At 43.8% G+C, this 14910-nt stretch overlaps 1 long non-coding RNA gene and 2 other non-coding genes across 3 annotated transcripts; 1 reads left to right on the top strand and 2 right to left on the bottom strand.

Annotated features, from left to right (window-relative positions):
• Positions 1 to 1026: 1026 nt before the first annotated feature.
• On the bottom strand, positions 1027 to 11094 carry LOC134477819 (uncharacterized). Its single transcript, XR_010050043.1, has 2 exons — positions 10382 to 11094; positions 1027 to 4223 (listed from the first exon to the last, which is right to left on the bottom strand). It is a non-coding gene; the product is annotated as an uncharacterized LOC134477819 (long non-coding RNA).
• Trnaq-cug (transfer RNA glutamine (anticodon CUG)) lies at positions 1889 to 1960 on the top strand. The gene has a single exon. It is a non-coding gene; the product is annotated as a tRNA-Gln (tRNA).
• On the bottom strand, positions 10899 to 11061 carry LOC111754371 (U1 spliceosomal RNA). The gene has a single exon (XR_002789066.1). It is a non-coding gene; the product is annotated as a U1 spliceosomal RNA (small nuclear RNA).
• Positions 11095 to 14910: the final 3816 nt, after the last annotated feature.

Here is a 14910-nt window from a genome sequence, read left to right as displayed (position 1 = left end):
GCAGGACTTGTACTTCGATTTTGGTCAATCTCATAAATAAGAGGAGAGCAGAAAGGAATAATTGTTTCAGCAAAACTTTTTGGGCTGAGAAGTCCCAGAGCTTTGAATTCCTTCATGGAAAAACGAAAGTCAGCATCAGCACTGAAACAACCAGAGATGTTACCAAGCAAAAACCACCCATCTCTAACCATCCACCTTCTACTCTAACCAATCAAATTTATTTCCTGTTTTGCTTCCCAGGAACACATTAGAAAGTGTCCTCTCTTCCCCCCACATACAGTGTCTGAGCTGCTTAGAGTCAGGCTGATTTATGAATTACTGAATGCTCAAGTTCTCTTTTTAAAATTTTAGTGTGCTCACGTTTATCTTTAACAGTCTGAAGTTACCTGGAGATGGGTGTAACTATCTGGTGCGACAGTGTTTTATTATACATAAAAACTGTACCTCTCTAAGAGAATTTGCACAGGCACACCCTGTGCGCCAGCAAGCTCTTCTTGGAAAACAAGATTCATGCACTTTTCTTTCTCTGGTGCTCAGAACTGAACAGAGGGAAATTGCACTGACCTAAATTTAGCTCATCCCTTTCTAAAAATCTGAACTACTTTGTTATTTATAGGCAGAGTCTTCCTAAGTCACTAAATTGCTCAGGTTGGGCTGGAAATTTCCCTTTTCTGCCTTAATTTTGCTGGGATTGTCAGTGTGTGTCATCACACCCAGCTATACTTTTGTTGTTGTTTTTGAGGCAAGGTCTTGATATGCAGTTCAGGCCGGCCTTGAGCTCATTTTGTAGCCCAGGCTAATGTTAAACTCACAACAATCCTCCTGGTTCAGCCTCCGGAATGCTGGGATTACAGGCATATATCACCACAGCAGCTTTGTACTTTTCTGACTGTGTAATTTGTAGTTATAATAGATACACATTGGAATGGAGGCATGTTGGTCAACTGTCAGAAAACCGTGTGTCTCCGTGTCAGAGCCATGACTCTTGGCTGCATCAGTATGGAGTGGATTTTAGTCACAGGGCTGTTTTGTGGCCAGCTTGAGTGTTTTATGTAAACATTAAACAAGGTTGCTTACTTTTTACTTTAATTCAACAAACATATTCATGATCAGAAGCACTCTGTGTCTGGATGTCTCCCCAAAATCTCCTGTAGGCATGGAGGCAGGCTCATAGTTTGTTATTAATTCAGGGTCCAGTGCTGAGATTATGGGGTGAGTGCCACATCCGCCCTAGATACAATATAAAGGACAGAAAGAGTGTCTCTTGGCTCCTCCTTTTTAAATTTTTTTCTCTCGCTGCTTTTGCTGACTTATGGCCACCATGAACTATTTCTCTGCCATGCCACCCTGCCTTGGAGCCAGCTGAGTGTGGATTGTAAGCTCCACAAACTGTGAGCTAAATAAACCTTTCCTTCCTTAACTTTGAGTGTTAAGTATTTTGTCTCAGCAAGGAGAGAAAAAAGTAACTGAAACCGACTCCAAACAAACAAAACGTTACTACAACAACAACAGCAACAACAAGGCAATGTTTGTTCTTTTCTGGCTGATAGGTCTTTATAGAGTGCAGCTGGAGTTCCAGGAGGTGGTAGGTGCCATGGGACCAAGGAAGCCAGGAATGTCACGTTCTGCCCTGAGCATCCTGGGACAGTGAGATAACTGTGAAGCCAGGAAAAGGGAAATGAGCGTGTGCTTGCAGGCCTTTCCCGGCAGGCAAGTGTGGTAAAGTGAGTCAGAGGGCGGTGTGTAATGGCTGCTTGTAGCAGTCTTCCCTTTAGTCGTGCCTTGAGGCCAAGGTGAAGTCAGAGGTTACACCTGGGGTTAATCTGTGCGTGCTGATGGTGACATGTGTTTCCTCACTTAGGACAACAGTGCAGTGCGTATTCATGTGGGTTCCATGGTGTAATGGTGAGCACTCTGGACTCTGAATCCAGCGATCCGAGTTCAAATCTCGGTGGGACCTTACTGTTTAGCTGTGCTGAGGACAATTTTCCTCCGCAGTGTAAACCACACCCTCTGAAAAGCTTGGCGCCCAGGATGTTAGTCAATGGGGTGATTCAGGTCCCTCTGTCCTGGGAACCTGTGGATGGAGGCTTAAACAGAACAGAACCTAAACAAAAGCAAGAAACCTGGGGGCCCTAGAGTCCTCTCGCACCCGTTCTTTTAGGAGGCAGGCAGGTTCCCCGCCAGAGATGGAGGCTGTGTAGGCCAGGGCTCTCCAGGTCTCTGCGTCCTCCCGCTCTCGGTTCCATTGCGGGGCTCAGCCGGGTCCCCTGCGCCCTCTGTCGGCTTCTTAGGAGTCTGCGGCGGGAAACCAGGCTGCAGGGGAGTCTGTGTCCACGGGGAATTTGCCGACCCCCACCTCCGGGTGTTGGCGCCTGGGTGCCCCCTTGGCCACCTCGCTTGGGGCACTGCGCACCTTCGGCCCCCTGATCTCGCTGACGTCGGAGGCCCGGACTCGCCCGCCCGGGGACCCAGCGCCTGGGCCAGGGCCCCCAGTGCTCAGGTAACCCCTGGGCCTCAGGGCAAAGATGCCTGTGGGCACAGAAAAGGGGCCACCGGTTCAGCGCCCTGCGATGTCTCTCCCCTGGAACACCTGGCAATTGCACCGACTATCTTGGGGTAAGGAGAGTAGAAATGAGAGCAATCGCGGCGGCCTGAGCTCAGCGCCGAACAACGGAGTTTCTGTTTGGGATTTGTGGTTGGAGTCCTGAGCTCGCTGTGTTGTTTTATGCAGGTGGCTTATTGTACTCTGCATGCTTGCTCCCTGGCTCTTTAGATTCGGATTTCGAACTCTGCGAGATCCCCTGCCTCAAGCAGAGTACTGGATTACATCATGCGCCTTCACACCAGACCATTTAACATTTATTTCAGAGTTCTTCCCTCGTACTTTGTTTATAGTTTTGTCTTTTTGAGACAAAATTTCGCTATGCACTTCAGACTGGCCTTGAACTCATGTTGTGGCCCAGGCTGGCCTCGAACTCAGAGAACTTCTTTGAACAGGATTTTGTATGTCATTTGTGTTATGCCTGGCTTTTCCATTGACCCCAATCAATCTTGTTATTCTTTGCATCACCTAAAACCTGTTGGACGGATTTTTCATGGTCCTTTGCTATGTTTAAAAAATCTTTCTTTTCATGATTGCTAATCACAATCCTCACATCTTTATGTGATAGTGTGTCCTGATGGTGACTCATTGTGCTGTTGTTATGGATTAAGAACTGGTGGTCAACTCAACGCCAGCTGGAGAACATCAGCATGGCAGCTAATGAAGATGCTCCATCTGAGGAAAGTTGCCAGTGGGTTAAAGGAGCTGTGCTGGTGAAATGAGGGTTCTATGCTGGAGCCAATAAGTCACACTCACAACAAAGACCAGGGCTGTCCTGAAAGGCACCACAGCCATCCTCAGTGACATGGAGGCCCCGAGCTCCTCCAACAACAAACACAGTCGGGTACATGCCAGGAAGCCATCGTGACGAGCTTATCCTGGAGACCAAGCAGCACACGTCTTCACCTCCGGAGCCAGGAAGCAGTGATCAATGTGAGAACCAAAGCTTCTCCAGGAGAACCAATGGCTCAACCAGCAACTCGTGGGAGAACCCACAATGCCTCAACGCAACAACACATTAATGCCTCAGCACCTTCCTTCTCCTTCTCCACCTCTTTATGCTGGCAACTTTCCTCCATTACGGAGTAGTAGTCCAACTTCCCCTTGGTAGTCTGGGTCAATCACCCCTGACAACACTGTGACTCTGTTTTTAGCTTGTTTCCTCAGAGGCATGAGGAGACCAAGATGACCAGGGGGAAGTCTTAGCTTTCCAGTTCAATGGTACCATTTTCGTGCTTCCTGGCATAAGCCTTCCCCACTCTGGAACCAAAACTTGTAGGCCAGCAGAACATGAAGTCATGGGGACAGGAAGCAAAAATTTTTCTAGTGGAAACTAGGGGTAACGGTGAGTGGTACCATTACTGCTTCTACCCCTTGATTCCTGGACCCATGAATCCTGGCTATGGGAGAAGCTCTAGTCTTTGCCTTTGGTTTGGACCTCGTCTTCTGGCTTCCAGTGTAGACTCTTCGGCCTTTCATCACAGAGCCTTCGGCCTTCCGTCATAAACCATCAGCCTGCTGGTGTGGACTTGCATAAGACACTAGGGTGAACTCTTCATCCTGCTGGCATGGACTTTCTGGTTTCCACCACTGACCCTTGGGCTTTCCCGACATGGATCTGTAAAAGAGACTGACATGAGTTCTTCTTGTGGGCTCTGGACCTCCAGTTGGACTCATGGGAGGCATTGTCGTGAGCTCTGGGTTTTTATCTGGACTCATGTGGGACATTGCTGTGGGATTTAGGCCCTTGACTAAATAATCTATGTCTTTGGTGTTGTGGATAGATTTCCTGCATTTTTTTGTGTTGACTCCAAGTGACCACTATAAAAATACTATAAACTTTATGTCCTGATTCTAATTGTTCTCTGCACAACCCCTAACTAGAACAGAAATTGGTACTGAGAGTGGGGTTATTGCTGTTATGTTGCCTGACCATGTGACTTGGAAGCCTTGGAAATTAATTTGGGAAGTTTTTGGGAGACTGGCCAAAAGACAGCCCCTGTATACTTGGGCACTCTGGCCAGAAGCTGAAGATCAGAGTACTGATGGAAATGCTGCCAATTAAGATGAAGCTTGGGAGGCTTCTATTGTGAAAGACTGCAGTGGCTGCTGGAGTCCAGCTAGTATATTGTGCTTTGGTCTTCTTGTTTGTGTTTAGAGATATTACCTAGGTGGCAGAAAAATTTCAGTGCAGTCTACTTTTGGGATGGTAGCATGGTTACTTAGAGAACTTTTGACCAGATCTATTTTGAAAATGTAGAGCAAAGAGCCAGTAGAGTAATTTAAAACACTTGGCCAAGAAGAAGGCTCCATTGGAAGAGTAGATTGCAAAGATGAAAGAGAGAATGTGGGAGTTTAAAAGAGGAGAACAATGGAAAAATCAAGAGAACATTTGAATTGCAGGAGATCCTTATATGTTAGTCTTGCCATGCCACATTAAATGTTAATGGGATGCCAGGACTGTAATTGTAATTGTTCTTTTAGTGTGATTTGAATGTTTTTCTATGTTTGTAACCCAATTGATTTGTCAAAGAACTGTGTTTTGATGTTGAACCTTGGTCACACTTTAGATTTGTTTTTGGTGTAGGAATTAAGTGTAAAAATATGCAATTATTGTATTACTGTAAGTCTGAATACACTAAGATGGGTTAACTCTCACAAATCTGCCGCTAAGCACTATAGTTAAAGGAAATGCCTGTGGTTATTAAGTTGACCGGGGTGGACGTAAACTTTCCTCAGGTGGAACATCTTCATTCAGTGCCATGCTGATGTAATTCAGCTGGCGTTAATTTGACCACCAGTTCTTAATCCATAACAGCTGTGTGTATTTTCCATGGAATTTTTAATCTCCTGGTTATCTGTATCAATCTGTTTCATGGATTCCATTTCATTCCCATGTTGGACATACGTGGTTTCCATCATTTTCTTAAGCTTGTCTTTTTTGATTTTAAATCTGTTTCTGCTCTCAAGTTAAGAAGCATGTCTGTCATTGTGGGCACCATTTCTGAAATTACCTGAGAAAGTATTTCTATTTGATTTTTTTCGAGAGCTTTGTTCATCTGCTTTTGTTTCTTCCACTGTTATCACTTTAAAGATTCCCTTTGGGGGCCTTCAGATAGTTCCCCGTCATTGTCCCCTGGGTTCGCCTTTAGTGCGCTGAAATTCTGGGCTCCATCTTGCTTAAGTGTCTTCTCATTTTCTACTTTTATGAAGTTTAATTCCTGGCTTGATGGTTGCATCCCAGGCGGCGTTAGTGCTAGAATTTAGAATCCTCAGGAAATGACGGCCTTTTAGACGTTTCTGCCAGGTGTAGTGGCTTTTAGGTTTTGAGTCTGTGGCAAGATCCTACCTCTTCAATTTGCTGGGGATGACTAGTTGCTGGCCCCTTGGCCTAGCCCCTGGTTCTTTGGCAGTAGCCTATGGTATTGTTTATGAGCCTTAGGCAACCTCAGTCTTGGTGTACCAGGAAGAACAACTGATTAGGACAATTAAGTAACACAGTGAGCAATAACAATAGCATCATACAGCTGAAGAAATAAGCATCTTGTAAATACTAATTTGCCATCATTATACATATGAACTATATTTGTTGTTATAAAACAAAATCTAAACTGAGCCAGAAAATTGTACATAGTATGTACCCCTCAATATGGTGATTTTACCTTCAGAAGAGAAAATTTTCAAAGGGTTAGGGCAAAAAAATAGGGAAATAGTAGAAGAGGAAGACAGTAGAAGTAAAGCTGAAAGACGAAGATTACAGAAAGTTTCAGCAACTGGTGAAAAAGATAAGGAGGGAAAGAGAAAAAGAAGCAGTAAAAACAAGAACAGAGCAACAACTGCAAAATGTAGAAACCATGTTCGTAGTTATAAGCCCACAAACATGAATATCATTGTGGTCCAGAGCTTATAATCTGTAATTCAAAGGAAAATTTATTGGAACTCTCAAGAGTAAATTCCTATCTACCACTTCTAATGCAACCCATGGCAAGGAAAGTGAGACAGAGATATATCTGCAACTGGGGGAGGCCAAGGTGGTTCCAAGCACAGTGCAACGAAAGGCTAACTGGAATGAAGGCCTCAACCCTGGGCCAAATCTGGTTCTAATAGTTCATGAGAAAGCGGGTGGCTTGAGATAGAGTGATTGTGAGAATGGCAGGGACTGTGTGAATTCTGCAAGCTGGGCTATGTAGGAGAGCAATGGTACCTTTGCAATATGCAAAGAGGGGTATGCAGGAAGAGTACCAGGTTCTATTAACAGTTCATTTCTAAGTTTGGAGGACTCTGTAAAGCACAGTGTTCACAATTGACTGTGTTTTGGGACGGCAGCCTTAGCTCTGATGCTGGCCTTACTTGCCTTGGGACATCACTGCCTCTTTCTAGAAGTTCCATCCCAGCCAACAGCATGGTACCTCGTGGCCTAGCTCACACTTAATAAGAGGGAGCTATAGGCAGAAGTGCACACAGACCTTCTTTGCTTCAAAGGCTTCACATCAGTGCCTCAGCTAGACCCATCCGCACTGCTTAAGTCCAATCAAGGAGGTTGAGCATCTCCCTAGCCAGCTCTGTGCATATCAGTACACAGGAGGAGGGCAAAGGTGAACCAAAATGGAGGCAAATTGTCTTCTTTCAGGATGAGCCATCTTGGTGTGCTCCACACACAAGAGCAAACCAGAACCACAACACAAAAAGACAATAAAGGCAATAGTCTAAAACATACAAAAGAGAAAACTTTAATAAACATCCATTTCACGCCATGTGTTTGCTGTGAGTAATAGATGACAGGAGTAGACAGAAACCAGATCCGAGTTAATATTCTCAGCAAGCCAGCCATAGCTTTATGGCATGGTAGTGGATAATCCCAGAACGTTGGCACCTTTGGTTCCACTGAAGTTCAGGCTGGTAGTTCTGGCTATCAGGCTGGAACCTGATTGTTCAGCATACAATATTCCATGTGCCTCCTGTCAGCTTGAACTGGGCTCCCTGATCTCCTGTGGACTTGAACACACAGCCCCACCCTGACACTGGGGCCACTAGATTGAGCTAGCACACAATTATTCTGAGTTTTGAGCTCAGTTGGCCCCTCTCCAAGGTGGCTACTGGCCAGTCACCCTCTTCTGACGGATGTCTGAGCCTGAATAACTCACCAGCTATTGTAGTCCATTGTGGTCCCTGCTCCATTCCACTGGTACATTTCTTTGTTGATATCTTTGAGGTCGGCATGCCACTTTTAGAAGCAGGCTGCCTGATAACAAAAACTGCTGCGAAATGGTCATATATGCCTCAGTAATGGAATGTTAGAAATAGGTCAGAAAATGTTATTAGGTTCTTACCAGGGGTGAACACTATTGAATGGAATGCTAACACTGCAATTGAACACTGGAAATTGCTTGTAATGAACAGTATGCTACAAGATGTTTTGAAATACACCAATAATGAAATACAAGTAAAACATTCTATATGCATTAATAGTAATGCTCAAAAATATATTTATCACAACACCTAACTATCTGAACTAAAAGCCTTCACTGCAAGACTTTATCATTCTAACTGTCAAAATAAATGGATTTAAGGAGCTGTAATAGATATGGGGTTGAGGTTTTTAGAACAATAATGACACTCAAGAGATTTGGTTTTCATCAAAATTACCTATGTTTCTATGACAAAATGACCTATATGAAAGAAAAACCTGTCTGGCTGCTAGTCACTCAGTTTTTGAAAATCTCGTTTTGAATTTTCAAGCAATTTATGCACCATCCAAATACATTACTAATGAACAGCTTGCATCATCTCACAGTTATTGTAGTTTCGGCAATATATGCCAAATAACCTTTCAACGATGCTACAAAAATATAGGCCCTGGTAGATGTGAAGACATTTTATGCCTTGAATTAAGAAATTTATCCTGGAACTCAGTCACCAGATTTTTGTTCATGCGTAATCAACAGTATGAAGTTGTTTAGACAGCCTTATTATATCTATTTCAAAAAGTAACCCAAATGTCACATTCAACAACGGTTTCACTACTTATCCATTGGTGTTACATTTGCTGGAATACCAGATGACCAACAGGAGGTTTTGGGAAGAACAAGCAGAGATTCCTGAAAAAAGCTTACATTGTAAGCTTACATTGGAGAAATGTAGAGTACAACCCCTGGATTTCAGAAAAGCATTACATTGTCCTCCTATATGGCAAAGAAAAACAAGGTAGTGTTGATACTGTCCACATTACACCATGGTGATAAGATTGACAGTGAAACAGGGCATGCTGGTACGTGCATGTCATCCCAGCCCTTCAGAGGCTGAAACAAGGAGGCTCCTGTGAGTTCAAGGTTACATGCTGAGGTTCAAGGCTAACCTGGACTACACAGTGGAGACCCTGCCTCAAGGGGGTGGGGGGACCAAAAAAACTACAGTGAATTCTAACACAAATGAAGCCTTCAGAAACGGCTACATTTTACCATAAAACCAAAGGCAGAGTAATGTTGACCAGTTATGAAGCAACCATTATTACATCACTCAAAACACAAAGCACAACAGAGAAAGAATAATATGTATCTAACCAAAGAACTCTTTAAAAGAATTCTGAAGCAGAGAGGTGAAATAAAAACCTCCTGAAAAAACAGGAAGACCAGCAAGTCAAGTACAAAGAAAGTCAGGAAAACAAAACGGGTGCTATCAGAATAAGCAATTCTGGTATATGGAACATGCTGTTTTCTTGTGTGAAAATTGCCTTCAGTGTAATAATTCAAGTAAAGATTACTTCTGAGGTAGATTTTTATTTCTATTTTCATTGTAGTTCACATAGATTTTTTTGTTCGTTTGTTTTTGAGAAAGGGCCTCCCTTTGTAGTGCAGGCTGGCCTTGAGCTCGTTTATGCAGCCCAGGCTAGCCTTGAATGCAGGCTAGTCCCCTTGCTTCAGACTTAGTGCTCTGGGATGACAGGGGTGCACCACCTTGCCCAGCTGCACATAGGAACCTATTATTTTTTAGATTTAGTAAGTGAATAGTTGATGCAAATATAGTTTTTCCTAGACAGTCATAGCATATTTAGTATTTTATCTGTTTCACGTTCCTGCTGAGTGCCCACTGGACAATGGGAATCTCCTGACAGAACAGGAGGAGATGTCGAGTATGACCTGCCAAAACATAGGAAAGCAAAATGTAGGCGCTGTCAGTGTGGAGTTAGACTCAGGTATGGAAAGTGCTGTCATCGTATGTGAAGGCTGCCTTTGGTGTGCTAACTGTGGCAAACATTTTATCTGTGCCAGTTTTGTTTGTATGTTCTTCGTAGTACACATAGAACTTTACTTTTTCTGTTATTTTTTAGATTTTGTAAGCAGGTAAATAACTGATGTTGAAAATGATGTTTGTTCTAAACATTACATATTAAAAATGTAATCATAGAATTTTATTTTCCTGATAAGTACATGTTAAATAAAACAAAATTAGTAAGTTCACAAGTAGAAATACTCCTGAAAAGTAAATGTATCCCTTATATACTCTCCAATATGCCCTTTCCAAAAAAATTTACCATTGATCCTCCTATGTGGAACGTTAGGGAGGGTGACATGTTGCACCTACACATGAGACCTAACAGCCTTAGGCAAAAACCAGTTTATGAGTTAGAAGATTTTCAACGTTACTTTGAAGGTTTTCAACCTTACTCTGAAGGTATAATGAAGTAGCTGAAGGTATAATGGGCCCAGCACAAGAATGTTAGCAAACTTTCCCAAGGAAAGTGTAGCATCAGAATTAGAATTGTACTAAATACAGTACCTTGGCTTTTCGGGCCCTGCTGCTCACTTATCCTAGCCCGCGTACAGGCTTGCTATTACTGGAGATTATGTTGGTCCTCCACAGCAGCAGTACATCGTTGCGCTGGTAACTTTGGAAGCCGTAAAGGGTGCAGGAAGGTCTTTACACGCAGCGCGTTCCTCAATGAGCTGTCCACTTCCCAAGCATCGCGTAAACTAAAATGTCAGTCCAAATAGTGGTGAACGTACAACTCACAAACACCAGGAAAAACAGCAGTTTAAACTCCCTACAAGACACCACCCCCATAAGAAACTAGAACAGGACACCTCCTGAGAAGAACTTGCAGAGAAAACAAGAAACTACACACTTCCCTTTTCTACAGTACCATCTCCACGCACAGCTCTGTATTACAATGATACGTTAGGCTAGCATGAAGACAGACAAGAGTGTGAAATAGCTGCACTGACACACACTACCGTGTGCACCATCACGCGAGGCTTGTTTCAACCCAAAAATCTAAGGTCAGACAGGCCATTTCCAGGGAAAAGCTCGATAGCGGTTCCCCACTACCACAAATCATGCAATCGAATTTTCCACATTTAAGGAAATTACAGGTGTCATAACACCCGAGGTACAATAAATAGGCATTGCCCTGGGAAAACCACCTTTGTGATTATGGTATTTCTCCTGCCAGTAAGTATCGGTTGCCTGCCCCCTCCCCCCCCCCGCAAGGGAGCCTCACCATCTCCCACTATGCAGTTATGGTCACTGTCCTTCACACACACACACACACACACACACACACACACACACACACACACTCGGGCCCTTCTGGCTCTTCCACGCAGCAGATGCATGGGCGTCCACCCAGGGCCCTACGCTACCTAGCCCGCCTCCCGGACTCCATTGCGCTGCAACACCAGGGACCCAACCGGCAGTCCCTGCGCTGCCTCATCTGCATAGGAGACGCCTTCTCATGACGTCACAGGGCACCCTTCCTTCCAGTCGAAGCCACGCCCCACGCCCCACCCTCACGCCGTCCACCCCATAACTCGCGCATGGGCAGTGGCTGGGGGCTGTGACGTCGCCTCTCCCTCCTTCCCTCGCCCCCGCAACCGGCGTGGTGGACAGTGCCCGGGGATCCCAGCCTGGTCTCCCCGACCTTGCGAGGACACTTTGGGCCGCTTCCGGAGGCCTGGGTACCCTTCTTCACAGAAGGGCTCTTACTGCGTGCAATGGGGCGTTTAAGATTATAAAGGAAGCTGGTTCCCTTCATGTCGGGTTATCTGTGGGATGTAGCGGTCCAATTAAAATCTGAAGCTATCCAAGATCAAAAAGAAAAACCAGACGTATTTAGGAAACTAGAGACTATGCTCAGAGATGAGAGTGCTCCTTTCCTCTGGGTACAGGGAGCACGTATTAGCAGAGGGTCTTGGGACCTCTTCAGGGGAGGAGGAGGAGAAAGACAGAGACTTTTCTGCTGCCCTATTTGCATACATTGCTTCAGCTGATAATATTCACCGTGCCCAGGTGTCCTGTTTGGGGGTAGTGTGTCCTGAGCCCCACCCTACACAGGATACAAACTCAGACTGCAAATATGGGATAGATATGGCTACAAAAGTTTGTAATACAAAATACAAACGATGAATTTTAAATTTGTATATGTACAAGGGAATGAGTTTTTATTTACGTATTTTTCTCAAACTTACATGTGTTCCAAGCTTATGTAAAAAAATACTCTCTTCACCCCGTCATGATTTCTTTTTTCCATGGAAGTGAATTTCAGCCAATCTACCCATTATTCATCTACCTCCACACCTCTAAATGTTGATATTCGTATTCTTCCACCTGGGACAACAGCTTGCAACAAAACCTGGAGTTGTGTTCTTCCCTTCCTTCCAGTCCCCCCCCCCCCCACACACACACACAGGGCCAGCAAGGCTGCTGCCTTAGCTTCCCAGAGCTAGGGAACCCAGGGGCCATACCTCCCCACTCTGAGCCAAAGGAAATTGCCAGATCCAATGCCAGGCAAGCACCTTGCTGCTGCGGAGAAAATACCCTTTCCAGTCAGAGGCACAGATTGAGAATCTACAGAAGCAGCAGCTACCTACTCTTCTAGTATGATGTTTCGTTTCTCTGTTCTGCTATTGGCTTCTCCTTAGCCTTCATCCCGGCATCTCTCCCTCCCCGTATCTGTCTCCTGCTAAGGGCCAGCTGTGCCTGGCCCCCTCGGGGCTGCGCTTGCCTCCTTTAAGGTGGGAACATGGGCTCTGTGCAGGACTCTATGCCACACTTTGGAACACGATACATGGAGTCAGTTCCCAAACTGCTCTAGGGGGTCTGTGGGTTCCAAGAGGTGATCTTGGAGCTAGTAATCCAGAATGAAATCTGAATCTAAAGAGTCTAGCTTTTCTTTTTGATCTTGGATAGCTTCAGATTTTAATTTTTCTGTAGTATTGGGCACTACTTAGAAGTGTGTTTGTTTTTGTTAGTGTCCTGAGGTGTGTTTTTCATGGTGTTTATTGTTTGCTCACCAGTTATTTGTACTGTGAAATGAACTCTTACTGAAAAACAAGGTTCATGTTAAAATCTCCATTTACTGTTTATGGTTTCTAGTTTTCTCCCAATTTACTCGCGCAACGGCGTGCTGTTGTGTACAAGCGAACAGCTGATCTGGGTGTCACATAATCTGGGTGTCACAGCTGATCTGGGTGTCACATAAGATGGTGGTTTCTGTTTTACATTTGTAAAGGTATGATTTATAGAAAAAGTACTTTAAAGTGTATAAATAAAATTACAATGCATATAGAACTGCTCATGCTACATTTTTCAAAAAGAAGTTTGTAAATTGGGACTCTTCTAAGCTGTCTATATTTCGGGTATCTGGAACAAGGCCATTATCTCCCGTGAGTCTGATAGGCCCCATGATAAAGTGTGCACAAGTCATGAAGCGTGTAGTGACCTGACCTTCGGTTGAGGTAATAATTTTCTTTTGTTCTGGGAACCCACCAAGACATGTTGTTACAGATATTCTTCGTGTCTCAGATCTTACTCTCCCCTGATTTGCTTTTTCTCCCATCAGTTTTCCTATATTGATTTCTTGATTTTCTTCATCTCATCGGTAATTAAACTTTTACCTACTATTTAAAAAATCCAGGCCTAAAGTGACTGAGACATTCTTTACATGGTTTTATGTGACCACCTGCAGAGTGTAAGGTCTTTTTTGTTCAGTCCAAAGATAAAAATCTAATTAGAAATCAAAACTGATCTGCTAGCCACAGCTCAAATATTGCCATAACCTTTTAATAAGACTTCACAGGAAAAGGTTGCAAATGGCACTTTTGTTTTTGTTTTGTTTTTTGTTTCTTGAGAGAGTGTCTATAGTTCAGGCTGTCCTTGAACCCAGTATGTAGCCCAAGCTGGCTTCAAACACCCTGTGATTCCCCCAGCTTTAGCCTCCCAAATGCTGAGATTACAGGCATGTGCTACCACACCCAGCTCAAATGGCAGTTCTTGCCATCTTGGTGTTTTGCAAAGAACCAAGGATGTGAACTTTCACAATCAAAACTATTCATGTCCTACACTTTCTTTATGATGAATTTGGTTTTTGAGCAGCAATTCTTCTTAGTGCCCTTTAAAGATTAAACATCTGGAATTTCAAGACTAGAAAGAGGGTAATCCAGCCTGAGGAGGGCAAACACATGCTCCACCTGAAAGCCAAGAATTAACACCTTTACAAAACTAGCTGCTTTTTCTTGTAATCCACAAAGGAGCCCCCAAGCTCAAGTTTAAAAAATAAGGCAAAAACATATTTTAAAAAGCAGCGCTGATTTATTTTACCCTGGGCCCAGCGATACAGTGCAGCTGGAGACTACAAAAGCTGTGTGTCCTTCCTCTATACTTGCCACCTTTAAGTACATATCACAATTTACAAAGTAAGGAGGTCGTGGGCAGGGACGTGGGTCGGGAAAACTATTAATGAGGAAGACCTTTGTTTTCCTTAGGACAGAGCAGTCTAGCAGTAATTAACAACCCCTGTTAGCTTATTTTAGCACCACATCTGTTATTTGTAGAGGGCAACAATGGTAAACATATCAATTAGGTAAGATTTTATAGAGGAGAGTATTGATTAACATATCAATTAGGTTACCCAGAGGGGGAAAGAAAACACATATACAGTAAGGCCACATTACAGGTGTTTTGGTATAATACAAATATAACGAAGCTCTTTTTTCTAGAGTACAACACTTTTACCTGTTGGAGACCACTATGAAGCAGCTTTTGAGCTGGATTAAAAATTAACTAATTGGCTTTCTATGTGTATCTGTGAGTGTGTCCGAGGCTTAGGCCCCTTGCCTAGCCAGACAAGAGCTGATTCACAGTAAGTGAATCTGTATGAATCACTGGTCATACAGGACACCTGGCTCCACAATAATTAAGTTAATAGAGACTGCAGCTGAAGGAATCTCACTCCTGCAGTCGCACTCTTACCATAAATGTTATCATGGAGATAAGACAGTTCTCCTAAATTGGCATAATTTACTATTTAG

Source organism: Cavia porcellus, unplaced genomic scaffold, assembly GCF_034190915.1.
Source record: "Cavia porcellus strain 051 isolate PalLab524CR breed Dunkin Hartley unplaced genomic scaffold, mCavPor4.1 scaffold_1, whole genome shotgun sequence".
Lineage (NCBI taxonomy): Eukaryota > Metazoa > Chordata > Mammalia > Rodentia > Caviidae > Cavia > Cavia porcellus.
This window is presented reverse-complemented; position numbering and strand designations above follow the sequence as displayed.